Source organism: Ovis canadensis, chromosome 16 (assembly GCF_042477335.2).
Source record: "Ovis canadensis isolate MfBH-ARS-UI-01 breed Bighorn chromosome 16, ARS-UI_OviCan_v2, whole genome shotgun sequence".
In the NCBI taxonomy this organism is placed as follows: domain Eukaryota; kingdom Metazoa; phylum Chordata; class Mammalia; order Artiodactyla; family Bovidae; genus Ovis; species Ovis canadensis.
In genome coordinates this window covers 31,993,707-32,006,369 of record NC_091260.1, presented here as the reverse complement: position 1 = coordinate 32,006,369, position 12,663 = coordinate 31,993,707, and the positions used below count along the sequence as shown (strand labels likewise).

At 35.9% G+C, this 12,663-nt stretch overlaps 1 protein-coding gene across 2 annotated transcripts in view; it reads right to left on the bottom strand.

The window, feature by feature from the left end:
• Positions 1-12,663, bottom strand: part of PDE4D (phosphodiesterase 4D) — a 1,583,646-nt gene that overhangs the window by 1,378,612 nt on the left and 192,371 nt on the right. The window contains exon 3 of one of the 2 annotated variants that reach the window (XM_069556479.1): positions 3,501-3,599. The exons of the other annotated variant lie outside the window; for it this stretch is intronic. The gene's annotated coding sequence lies outside the window, so the exon portion shown is untranslated. The remainder of the gene's footprint in view (positions 1-3,500; positions 3,600-12,663) is intronic. 2 annotated transcript variants of the gene reach the window in all.

The window sequence follows — 12,663 nt, the reverse complement described above, 5'->3', positions numbered from 1 at the left end:
CAACTACCATTACAGCTATTTAAGCATGAAATGTTTGCCTTCGTTTTTATTCAAAAACTTTATGGACCATTTACTGTCAGCTATAAAATCATTTGAAAGGTAATTGAGTTTACAGCTGAGAAAAATAAGAAGACTCCTAAACAATCTGGGAATATTGACTTTGTGTCTTATAGGTAAGGATGAATGTAAATTGAATGTGAAATCAGGGTAAAAGGTGACTTTTTAACAAGAACATTTTTTAAAACAAATGAGCAGAATGGCTTGTTGATGTTCAAGTTTCTCACCCTCAATAAGAGAAAGCTTAGCCATAAAGAGAAGAGAACGTTAAAAGGCCTGAAAAGTCCTCATAGTTCAAAAAAATAGTATCAAGGGTCTAAGCTGTGTTCAACACAACACTAACCTGAGCTGTAAAAATTGTGAAAGGCTGGGTTAGTAAGGCTGACAACTTCTAGAAATAGGATGCCTTTTCTCATAGGCATACCTTCCACCCAGTATGTTTTATTTTCCAATAAATATAAAAACTTAAACTCCAAACTCTTTAATGCCCACTGTGTGTGCAAGGCATTATTCTAGATACTACAAAAGAACACAAAGATGATAGAACCTAACTTTGTGGCCTCCACAAACAGTAGTCTAGAGGAAAGAGAAATGAATTGTCAACAACTTGTCTAAGAAAAAGACAAAATGCGCCCTCTGCTGGATGGTGGAGTTCACCCAGCTGTCAGCCAGGCTGAGGAGCCTGGAGAATGAGCCCCGCTCACTCTGGTGCCTTTACACACTGTTCATGTAGTATTCTCAAGGCAAGAAAGCTGAAGTGGTTTGCCATTGCCTTCTCCAGTGGACCACTTTTTATCAGAACTCTCCACCATGACTTGTCCATCTTGGGTGGCCCTACACAGCATGGCTCATAGTTTCATTGAGTTAGACAAGGTTGTGATACATGTGATCAGTTTGGTTAATTTTCTGCAGTTGTGGTCACTTCATGGCAAATAGATGGGGAAACAATGGAAACAGTGACAGACTTGATTTTCTTGGGCCTTAAAATCACTGCAGATGATGACTGTAGCCATGAAATTAAAAGACGCTTGCTCCTTGGGAAAAAAAAAAGCTATGACAAACCTAGACAGCATAGTAAAAAGCAGAGACATTACTTTGCCAACAAAGTTCTGTCTAGTCAAAGCAATAGTTTTTCCAGTAATCATGTATGGATGTGAGAGTTGGACCATAAGAAGGCTGAGTGCCAAAGGACTGATGCTTTTGAACTGTGGTGTTGGAGAAGACTTTTGAGAGTCCCTTGGACTACAAGGAGATGAAACCAGTCAATCCTAAAGGAAATCAGTCCTGGGTGTCCATTGGAAGGACTGATGCTGAAGCTGAAGTTCCAATACTTTGGCCACCTGATGCAAAGAGCCGACTCATTGGAAAAGACTCTGATGCTGGGAAAGACAGAAGGCAGGAGAAGGGGGTGACAGAGGATGAGATGGTTGGATGGCATCCCTGACTCAAAGGACATGAGTTTGAGCAAAGTTCAGGAAATGCTGAAGGACAGGGAAGCCCGGTGTGCTGTAGTCCAGGGGGTCTCAAAGAGTCAGACATGACTGAGCAACTGGACAACATCAACAACACCCTTCTGCAGGGGAGCCACTCCCTGCAGGTCTTAGGGCACCAAGATCTGCCTCTAGCACACAGCTGACAACACTGCTTCTGCAACATGAGTGCTTCCCCAGCTGTTCCCAAAACTCAGTTTAAGATCTGTTACATAGGAGGCAATCAATAAATGTAGAATGGAAATGTTAATAAACTACATTCCCTCAATCTGGAATGGACTATTGTTCCTTTTCTCTATACACACACATTCACATTTCTGAATATAAAATTCCTACTCAGCTCAAATGCTACTTCCTTCTTGTAGCAATTTTGAATCTTGCCTCCTTCTCCCACCCTAAGCAGAAGCTTTTTATCCTTTCCTCGGATTTTTCTATCACTGATATCCCTCAAAGTTCTAAAATGGCTTTAAATGACTGCATTCTTAAATCAGTGATTCTCTATTCCCCTCATCCGCCAATCCCTCTCAATAGTTTCTGATATCATTGCTATTTGTGTGCTGCTTTTTTGTGTAAGCTCCTAGAGGGAGGATTCTGACTCTTAATACCTCATTTCTGATGCCTTAAGCACCCTAAGAGTGCATCCATTAATCAGATTCATAAGAAATTGTTTAGCATCAATGTTAGGCCTGAAGCTATATAAAATTTTTATTAAGTGAAATTATGTTTCTAGATGTGACTGAGAGATTCCAGTGGGAAGGGGTCTTTTTAAATCTCTGCAACCTTTGGTCTGATATAACACTGCTGTGTTTGCTCAAGGGCTGCTGACAAAAACTACTCCATGTACTTTTTTTTCTTTATTTCAAACTTCCAACCAGTTTCCCTCTAATTCATCTTCCTCTTGGATTATATCACTGATGACATATACTGATGACCTTTCATTTATGTCTTATCTTACATGAAACAGAGTAAGAGGTTAAATGGTCATTTACCATCAAAGAGAAAGCAGCTTCTAACTTTGACCTCCCAAAGTGCTACATAAGTATGAATTTTCCTCACCCTTGGGGAAGGGATTCCTGAATTAAAAATGCAAACGTGCTGCCCTTCCCCCAAAAGTTTCAAGACCCTTTATTTGGCCCGTCATGTCTCTATACATAGCAAAACAAAGCAAAAACAAAATGAGGACTGCACTAAATGCGCAGCCTTTAGTACTGAGCACATAGGAGAGGCTAGCCTACACATTGTCAACTGGTAAAACATATACAAAGGAAGTTTCCTAACTATACGGAATCCTGTACGTAACTGGGTACTTTGTTTCATAGACAAATCTCAAGTAGTCAGGGAATTCAAAACTCAGCACTCAGAAAAGTTTCTTTTTAAAAGTTTGGGGCTTCCCTAGTGGCTCAACAGTAAACAATCCACCTGCCAATGCAAGGGGCACAAGTTTGATCCCTGCTTCGGGAAGATTCCACATGCTGTGGAGCAACTAAGCCCATGCAGCACAACTACCGAGCCTGTGCTCTAGAGACTGGCAGCCGCAACTAACGTGCCCACGCGCCACAGTCACGGAAGCCCGCGTGTCTTAGAGCCCGTGCTCCACAGGAGAAGCCGCTGCGTCGAGGAGCCTGCACGGCCGCAACTGGAGAGCAGCCCCATTCACCGCGACAACAAAGCCTGCCCAGCAACAGAGATTCAGCACGGCCAAAAATAAGTAAATCGAATAAAAAGTCTGAGTCATGCTGAGCAGACTATAGCTGGTATTTTATGTGCTTTCATTTTGAAGTTTCTCATTTACAAGGAAGCATTCATATTTCCTCCAAAGAACATACAGAATTTTCGTTACTTCCGGTCACACGTCTCATTGGTTTTATTCTTGACACTCCAACCATAAGTGCAACAAGAACACTGAGGATCACAGGGGGATACGAGTATTTCACCAGAGCATTTCATACTCACCAGATTATGCCATGGATGTACCTTATATTTGAGAATTCATTCTACAAATGCATCTTAGAGGTTTCTAATTTTCATAATAAACTAAAGCTGCTTATTCACCTAAGAGAAAACAGAGAAGGAACATGTATAATTGTATTTGAATCAACAGCTACTATGCCTACGAAAATCTTCCCCTTGTTTCACATTGAAGACACCATCACTATGTTTTTGCAACTAAAAGTTCTAAACGCAGATAATCTAAAACTAGTCATCTTACTTTCACGTCTTTCCCCAGAGTGGTTTAAAAGAAATGCTTCAGGAAACATTTACAACATTCAAATTTGTCAGTTGCTGGAAACTCTTACAAAGTCCAATGTAGGCTGCTTCCAAATGCCTTTAAAACTCAAAGAAACAACAGAATGGAAGGTCCAGTATAACTGCATTAAATGTGTTGGTGGGAACTCAAAATAAACATGACATGCTGCCCTAACTAATAAAAAAATTCTGGCGTAAAACTCAGACAATCTGAGTGATCCTAGAAATCATTAAAATCTCTCACCATCTGTCTCTTCTAATTTCTCCATTCCTAACTTCTGTTTCGTTTTTCTCAACGCAGCCCTGAAGTAAAGAGCCTGCTTTGAAGGTTACAGATCTTTCCCCACCCAAAGGTGGAAGCAGACTTCCCTGCTCCTAAAATAGCAATAAAAAAATAACCCTTGAGATGGTTCCAGAATCTCCTATTGGACTATACTCTGGTTAAATGTTTAAAGCTCGATTAAAATGCAAATTAACACTAGACAATGAAGCAATTATGGCTATAGCATGACAAGAGAAAAAAATCTGAGAAAAAAATGGAAATTTGGGAAATCGTAATTAAATGCATAGTTATTTTGATTTGACAAAACTTTTTATGGCTCGTAAAGGAGTCAGGAAACCCCAGCTAAAATTGTGCCAGATAAGGGTTTCCAGTCTGGCCAAAAAACAAAAATGCCACTTTGGAGACACCACAATTTGGGCAGTATTCATGTCACAAAATTGATTTTTCCTGAATTGTTCGATTGGGTAGGTTAATGTAGCAAAACTCTGAGTTCTTTGGGGAATGATAAGGATTAGTTGGCACAGTCATTTACTGATGTGGAAGAAATATATCTCCAGATGTTTAGAAATGATTGCTGAGTTACAAAGAGACTGGTATTTGCAATCTCATATGTGTGAATAGAAGTGGTGTCTACAAGCGGCTTTGGTAAAATGTACACATACATATGAAGCCTTGGCTTATTTCATGTGGCAAGCTTTTTCATCTGACAGTAGCAAAGTGTGGAGGTGGGTAGAAGAAAATGAAATTAAAACAATAGAAGACCAACAGCAATGAGAGCATAACAGAAAGCATGAGGCACCAAAGCGGGATCATATGAGAAGCAGATGATTAACGTCATAACAGAATGGAGACTGATTCACATTCTGAAAATCTCAGGGAGACAAAACATATGAGGAAGGAAAAAAAGAAGTTAATGATTGGTGAAAATTAAGGAATGACACAAAAATAATAAATGACTGTGGAAGAGTCAGTTATTAACAGTTTATTAATATTAATTAATTAGAATTAATAAATTTATATCTGAGAAAAGCAATATGTTCATATTAAATAAGTTATGGAGGAGTATGAGGACACAGATGAAGCAAGTATACAATGATTTTTAAAAATCTTTCCTCTATGTATTCATTGTTACAAAAGAAAAAAGTTACAGTCCACTAGTACAAACAACAAATGGTAAGTACTGAAACACAAGGAAAGAGGCCTGAGTATTTTCTAAAGAACAAAATGTTCTGCACTGTCCTGAGGGGATGTGAGGTAGCATCAGAAATTATTAGGATCCTGTTGCTGGGTCTCCTGTTGGTCCAAAGAGCAGCATCTTTAATGAGCAATGACCTGGACACTGATTTAACATCTTGACATGGCCACAAACCATCTTGACATTGCCAGCCTCCATTAGAGACTGATAATATTGGTTCCTATCTTGGATATTTGCAGGGAAGTGGAAAACAAGTTAACCATCTGCCTTTCTTTAGCTGTAGCTTTAAAGCTATGAAATTCAAAAATAAAAGCTAACTATATGCCACAGATTAAATATCAAACTACTAATGATATCTACTATTCAGGTAATGTTAAGTATAAGATTCCATTTTCCCATAGCATTCTTTGCACAAAATCATCAATATCAAAGGATATTGTTTGATATAAAACAATAAAAGAATCTACTCCTCTGAATTAAAAATCAAAAATATAATTAGGAGGCAAATGCCTAAACATGAAAATATCTGTTACAATATGATGGATAACAGCAAAATTCTTATGAAAGAGATAATGTTAATCATGAAGAAAATCCTAACAAGCAAAGGGAAGGTTGACAGGATTTTACATTTCAGTTTCATTAGCCATCTAAGACATGCAGACCAACACAATGACATTCCATCTGTAAATAGCAAAAATAAAAATTGCAACATGTAAGCCTGGCAAGTGAACAATGAGACAAGAATATTTACACAGGAAAATGTCTATGATAAATTGCAGAATTCAACATTTTACATTAGTTATGATGCCAAACTCTATGAGTTTGTGTGTTTGTGTGTGTATGTCTGAATTTATGTCCATTCCCACATATACACATAGAAAACTACATGATAAGAAAACTAACTCTAAAAGACACATTATTTTTTAAAGAGAAAAACATAATTAATGGAATAAAATTTTCACTGTTTTCCAATAATGCTGTGCATCAACACCTAAATATCATTTTTTTTTTGATGGCAGTATATCATACAAATGCTTTACAGTCAATTGCAAAAAACAACTATCACTCATATACTAAAAGTGCACTGTTACATTTTAATCTACTTTTAAAAGGTTGTTTCTGTCCATCTACAAGTGGCCTCAACCACATTTCTCTCCACATCATCCTTTCTCAGTATTTCCAGATCTTTTAGGAACTTGAGGGGAAAAGTATGGGAAATATAGACATTTAACAGTTCCTGCAAAAAAACATATATAAAACATCTCTATACTTACGGAGGATAGTAAAAGAGCACCTCAAAGCTTAGGGAGATATTTGTATATTAAAACACTTCTTTTCAACTATGGCAAAGCCTGCAGCTCTTAACCGTCAGCATGCAGAGTCACCTGGAGGGCTTGTAATAGACTGCTAGGCCTCACCCTCGGTTTCTGATTCAGCTGATCTGTTGGGGAAGAGAATGTTTTGGCACGGTTGGTCTCAGGGCCCTAGCATCTCTGCTGTAACCATCTCCCTCTCTTCCCCTTGCCTTCTCACTCTGGATCTTGCCAACATTCCTTTCTTTGGTAAACTTCTTCAGGATTTGCCCCAATCTTCAATACTGTGCTTGTGCTTTTTTTTAGTCCCCACATTTTGCAATTTTACCCAGTGCAGTGCAGTGGTAGGAAAACTTCTTTTGGCCATAAGTTTGTTTTGCTGGGCTTCTAACAAACCTTATAATCTACACTCTTCAGCAAAATCACTCAATGTCCTTGTTTCTTCTCAATGTTGCTATTTCTTGGGCATTTGATGTTCATCTGTTTTTGACCTTAATGTAGGTGAAAGCATCTCTGGACCACTTGCATTTAGTGCTAACAGCAGAACCCACCAATTTCCTCACCTTCTCCCTCTGTACCAGTTTCCTAATGGGGTAGAAACCCAACATGATTGCTGTCACTATTTGTTACTCCACTAACTGTCAAGACTAGAGTTGGAGACAAGGAAATACTGACAACTAAAATGGCCAGCTCAAACATTAACAAAGGAAGCAGCTGACAGTAAGAGCAACCTGCTTTCACCACCCCTCCCACCTTCATATGAACCATGATACAGCTTATAAGCTATGCCCCAACTAGAATGTATCCACAGCTGCTAGAGAAAGTCACCCTGTTCTCATCCCAGCTCAGATAAGTTTCACCAAACGTACAGAACGCTGAATACAGGTTCTAATGCTGAGATTTTTACCTAGCCTAATTCCCAGGAAACAAAAGCTTGTGGCTCAGAATCATGTAGTGAAGCCAAAATAAATAAAACAAAGACGTGACACGAACCATGCATCACCAGGAGCCTTTGCCTTGAGCCACAGTGGAGAACCCATTACACCAGCTATGACAGCGCCAGACTGGCTCCTTCCTCACTCAACACTCTGTGACTTGTTCAGCTCTAAATGACTTCTGCAGTAACTCGGCGCCTATACTTTGAGCATTAAAACTTGCTGTGTTGTGGTCTAGACTGCACTTCTGGTTCCAAAATGCAGACATTCATCAGATTCATCCCTTTGGGATTCACTTAGTACAAGATGCCATAAGCATCACTGATTAAGAAGCTTTATTTCAGCCTTTGTTTGATGATGTATATCATGGAAGTCTAAAGTTTCCTGATTATTTGGGGTATCATTTTGCTGGTTATTGTGTCTTTCTCTTGGTCATGCTCATTTATAAGTGTATACATTACTCCTTTTTTCCTATCAGGAAAACTGATGAACTACTTTCTAAGCTATTTCTGTTGAAGAGAGTTTAAAAAGATTCCTGAACACTGACTACCAGTTTACTTAAAATATTATGCAAACAGAAACGGAATAGTCATACTCACTTTTATTGTGCAATTGTATGACAATAGGTTTATGTAATGCTTTATAAAAGGTTCAGTTCAGTTCAGTCGCTCAGTCTAACAATTAAATTCAAATACAAGATGACAAAAGAAAAACTCTCCAGAATAAAGGAGAAAATTATGATGTTCAACATGTTGGAGGATTATTAAGATTAAAATTATTACTTTAATTAAATAACATTTGATCCTACTTCTTTTCTAAGGCAATTTCCAACTTTGGAAAAATAACTCTGAGTAGTACTATCAAAATGGATCTACAGAAAGATTTTTTAGTCTGTTAAAATAATTTCTACCCCAAATCTTTAGTAGTTCAGAAATATTGTAATCTGTAGAACTTTAATTTATCACATTCACAAGTTATTTTTCATTCTTTGATGCTACCTGCATTTCTTTATTTTTATATGCTGCCCTGGACAACTGTTTAAAGCATTTGAAAGGTAAACTCAGAGCCAGATGACTGTTTCCACTTGATTTAAAATAATAAAAAAGCTTGATCTATAAGTAAATAGGCACATTAACAAATATGCAGTATGTTGTCAAATTTTTACATAATTTTGTTTCTTAGGCAAACAAGAATCTTTAAATGCTGTCAACATTTTCATCATTATTTAAAGGTTAATCCAAGTTCTCAAAAGCTGAAATTTATTCACTCATAAATATATTTATAAGGAAATTTTGAAACAAAGGAAACAAGAATATACTTTATAAAATTAGAAGTATTTCCTAACTTTCAACCACTGTTATTGACATTTCTAAATGTTCAGGTAAGTTTAATTCAGGAAAATGCACAAATGCTACTAGTACAATTTTGGTAAATAGATACTCCCAGGCAACACATACCCTTATGAAGATATAAAGCATTTCCAAAACCTGGAAAGTTCTCTCATGTCTCTTTCTGGTCAGTTTTTCTTCACAGAGGCAATTTTCTTTTTTTTTTTTAACTTGCATTAGTTTTGTTCTGTGCACACATGCTAAGTTGCTTCAGTCATGTTTAACTCTTTGCAACCCTATGGATTATAACCTGCCAGGGTCCTCTGGCCATGGGATTTTCCAGGCAAGAATACTGGAGTGGGTTGCCATGCCCTTCCCCATGGGATCTTCCCTGCCCAGGGACTGAACCCACTGTTTTTATGTCTTCTGAATTGGCAGGCAGGTTCTTTACCACTAGTGCCACCAATTTTGTTCTAGAACTTCCTATAAATGTAATTACATATGATGTATTCTTTTTATTTTGATTCTTTTCTTTTGGGACAGTCATTCATGTTGTTACATGGATCAGTAGTTCACTCATTTTTATTAAGGAACAATATTCCATTGTATCACTATACCAATATTTGTTTATTCATTTTCCTATTTATAAATATGTGAGGTGTCTCTGGTTTGGAGATATTGTGAATAGAGCTGCTATAAACATTCTAAACAAGTCTTCATGCGTATATAAATTTGTATTTCTTATGGGTAAATAACCACAGTAGAATTACTGGGCTAAAGGGTAGGTGTATGTGGCATTTTTTAATTGCAAAATCCCTTTTCAAAGGTATTTATAACATTTAATATTCCTATCAGCAATCTATAAGAGTTCAGTGACTCCAATTCTCACCAATATTTGGTGGTGTCAATAGTTTTAAATTTAGCCATTCTAGTGGGTACATAGTAGTATCACACTGTGGTTGTAAATGCATTTCCCTGAAGACTAAAAATATCAAACATTCTTTACGAGTATTCATACATGTATCTTTGCAAAGCGTCCACTGAAGTACTTTGTCCATGTTTACTGATTTGTATTTTTCTTATTGACTATGTGAGTTGTTTATATGATACTTACTAAAGCCCTTTGTCAGATAAGTTTTACAAATATTTGCATCCTATAACTCACTTACTTAATCATGTCTTCTGATGAGCCATCTAACTTATCAATTTTTTTTTCATCTTATAAAGAAATATTGGCCAGCTACTGTCTTAATGCAGGCTGCTGTAACAAAATATCACAGACTGGGTGGCTTTTAAACAATATAATGTATTTCTCACAGTTTTATAATCTGAGCAGTCCAAAATCAAGGTATCAAAATAGTCAATGTCTGGTAAGGTTCTGCTTCCTGTTCCATAAACAGCCATCTCTAGCAATATCCTTATGGAAACTTGATTTCCATGGGAAAAAAAAATAATTCTCTACTTCAACTGCAGATGATAAACAAAAATTTATTCATAATGGATCACAGACAAGGTAAAAACTAAAACTACAATGTTACTGGAAGAAAACATAAGATAATATTTTTCAAGTTCATGGTTGTGATGGACTAGAAGGTTGAGTCCTCCCAAAATTCATATATTAAAATATAACTCCCAATGTGATGATATTAGGAGATGGAGCCTTTGGGAAGTAATTAGGTTATGAGGTTAGAGCCCTTCTAAGGGACTGAAGAGACCAGAATTCTCCCTTTCTGCCATATAAGGATATAGCAAGAGTGAATGTCTGGCAAAAAAGAAACAGACTCACAGACACAGAAAACAAATTGTGGTTTCCAAAGGGGTGAGGGAAGAGGCGCAGGGACAAATTAGGGGTATGGGATTAAGAGATACAAACTACTATGTATGAAATAGACAAGCAACAAGGATGTATTATATAGTACAGAGAATTATAACCATTATCTTATAATAACATAATGGAGTATAATCTACAAAAATACTAAATCACTGTGCTATACATCTGAAAATAAGATAATATTGTAAATCATCTATCCTTCAATAAAAATTAAATTAATTTTTTAAAATAAAGTAATAAAAGCTACAAGCATGGAGAAATAACATCATTGGAGAGTTTTCCAAGATTCCCTATGAATAGAACTTGTTAACATAGATGGTAAAAATGTATTATGGAACTTTAAATGTGAGAAAAATGAGCATTTAGATGGAAAGTAATAAGTCTAGAAGCATATTACAGTGTCCATTTACATTTAAATCAAGTCATCTTCTCAACTTCATCACTAAAATAATGGTTTTAACTACTCAATCTTCTGGGGAAATTACTTTCCATGAGATTGTACTCCCAATTGTGTAATAAAAATAGGATTCCAATTACTGAAATACTCCTTATAATTATAAAATTTTTGGTATTATTCTATAAACAAAGGTCAATAGGTTCACCTTCTTATAAGCCAAAGCATTTTTATTTATAGGAGAGAATATCTATTTAAGCCTCTATTTAAGGAAATGTCAATATTAATTCATCATGAAAATTTTAACACAATATAGCTTCAATGCAAGCTTAATTTGGCATATCCAAAGAAGAAACAACTTCAAGATGTTCCAAGTGTGAAGCCCACCTCAGTTGTAAATTACTCATTTTTATGGATGTGATTAACATGTTTCTAGTGCATTCAGCTCTAGAGTAGGATTTTCAGCTAGTTCAAATGTACATTCAAAATAATGTATTCCTAGAGTTTCTAGTTCTTTTTGTACTTGAATTCCAAATAATCCCTCTACTTGAATAAAAACTGTGAATTCTTTATTTGGCCATGGTTTATATGTAGTCTGACAATTCTTTTCATCTCTCTTCAAATCAACTAACATCTATCAGTAAAATAAAAGCAAATTATAGGTAGAATCTCAAATAACTGATCAGGTACAGAAAATCCACTTGCATCATGTATGTTATTTTTCCCTAATATGTCCTGTTTATGGCTAACTTCCTGGCATTCAACTAATGTAAATGCGTTTACCTAAAAGATCGGAAAAGTTATTTACCTTCATAACCATTCAGAAGAGGAAAAATCTTTCTACTTGTTTCAAAATACAGTATAAACACATTCCTAAAATATTTGTAAATAAATTTATTCCTCTGAAACTTGATTTTGAAAAAGAAACAACTGAAAATTACACATAGAGAATACATACATCATGACTATGGAAGAACAATGACTATATCTAGATACATAATTAGATCACTATTTTGAAAATGCAATTGCACACTCAAACATTCACTAACTTCTATCACCTTTCCTCCCACTCCAACCTTTCAACATATTCCTGTGTTTTTCATGTCAATTTTAATTACCATATCATTTTTTCCTCTATTAAGAACAATTTGTTGAATGGTTTCATTTCTTTAACACATGCAACTCAATTATGTTTTCTTATTAATGTATATAACAATGAGGCTAATTTGTACAGATTATTTGAGCTTTCATTTTCTACTTGTATGACCCTTGCAAGTCTATGGCATAAAGGAAATTCTTGTTTTCCAGTTATATCATCTATCACAATTTGGAAATACAACAAACAGATGAAAGGCATTTGGAATATAATACAATGGATTCAAATCCTTTGAAATTCTGTTACATTTTAACAGTAATTTTTGAACTTTTAGGGTTCTCTCTTACCATTTTGAGCTATTCTTCAAAAAAAGGAAAGGAAGAATAGATCCTATTTTGAAATCATATTTTAATATTATACATAGAATTGTGTCTTAATTCCAAGCAGAGATAAAGGTTCAAAAATTAAATTCTTAGTGTTCAATCTCTAAACAA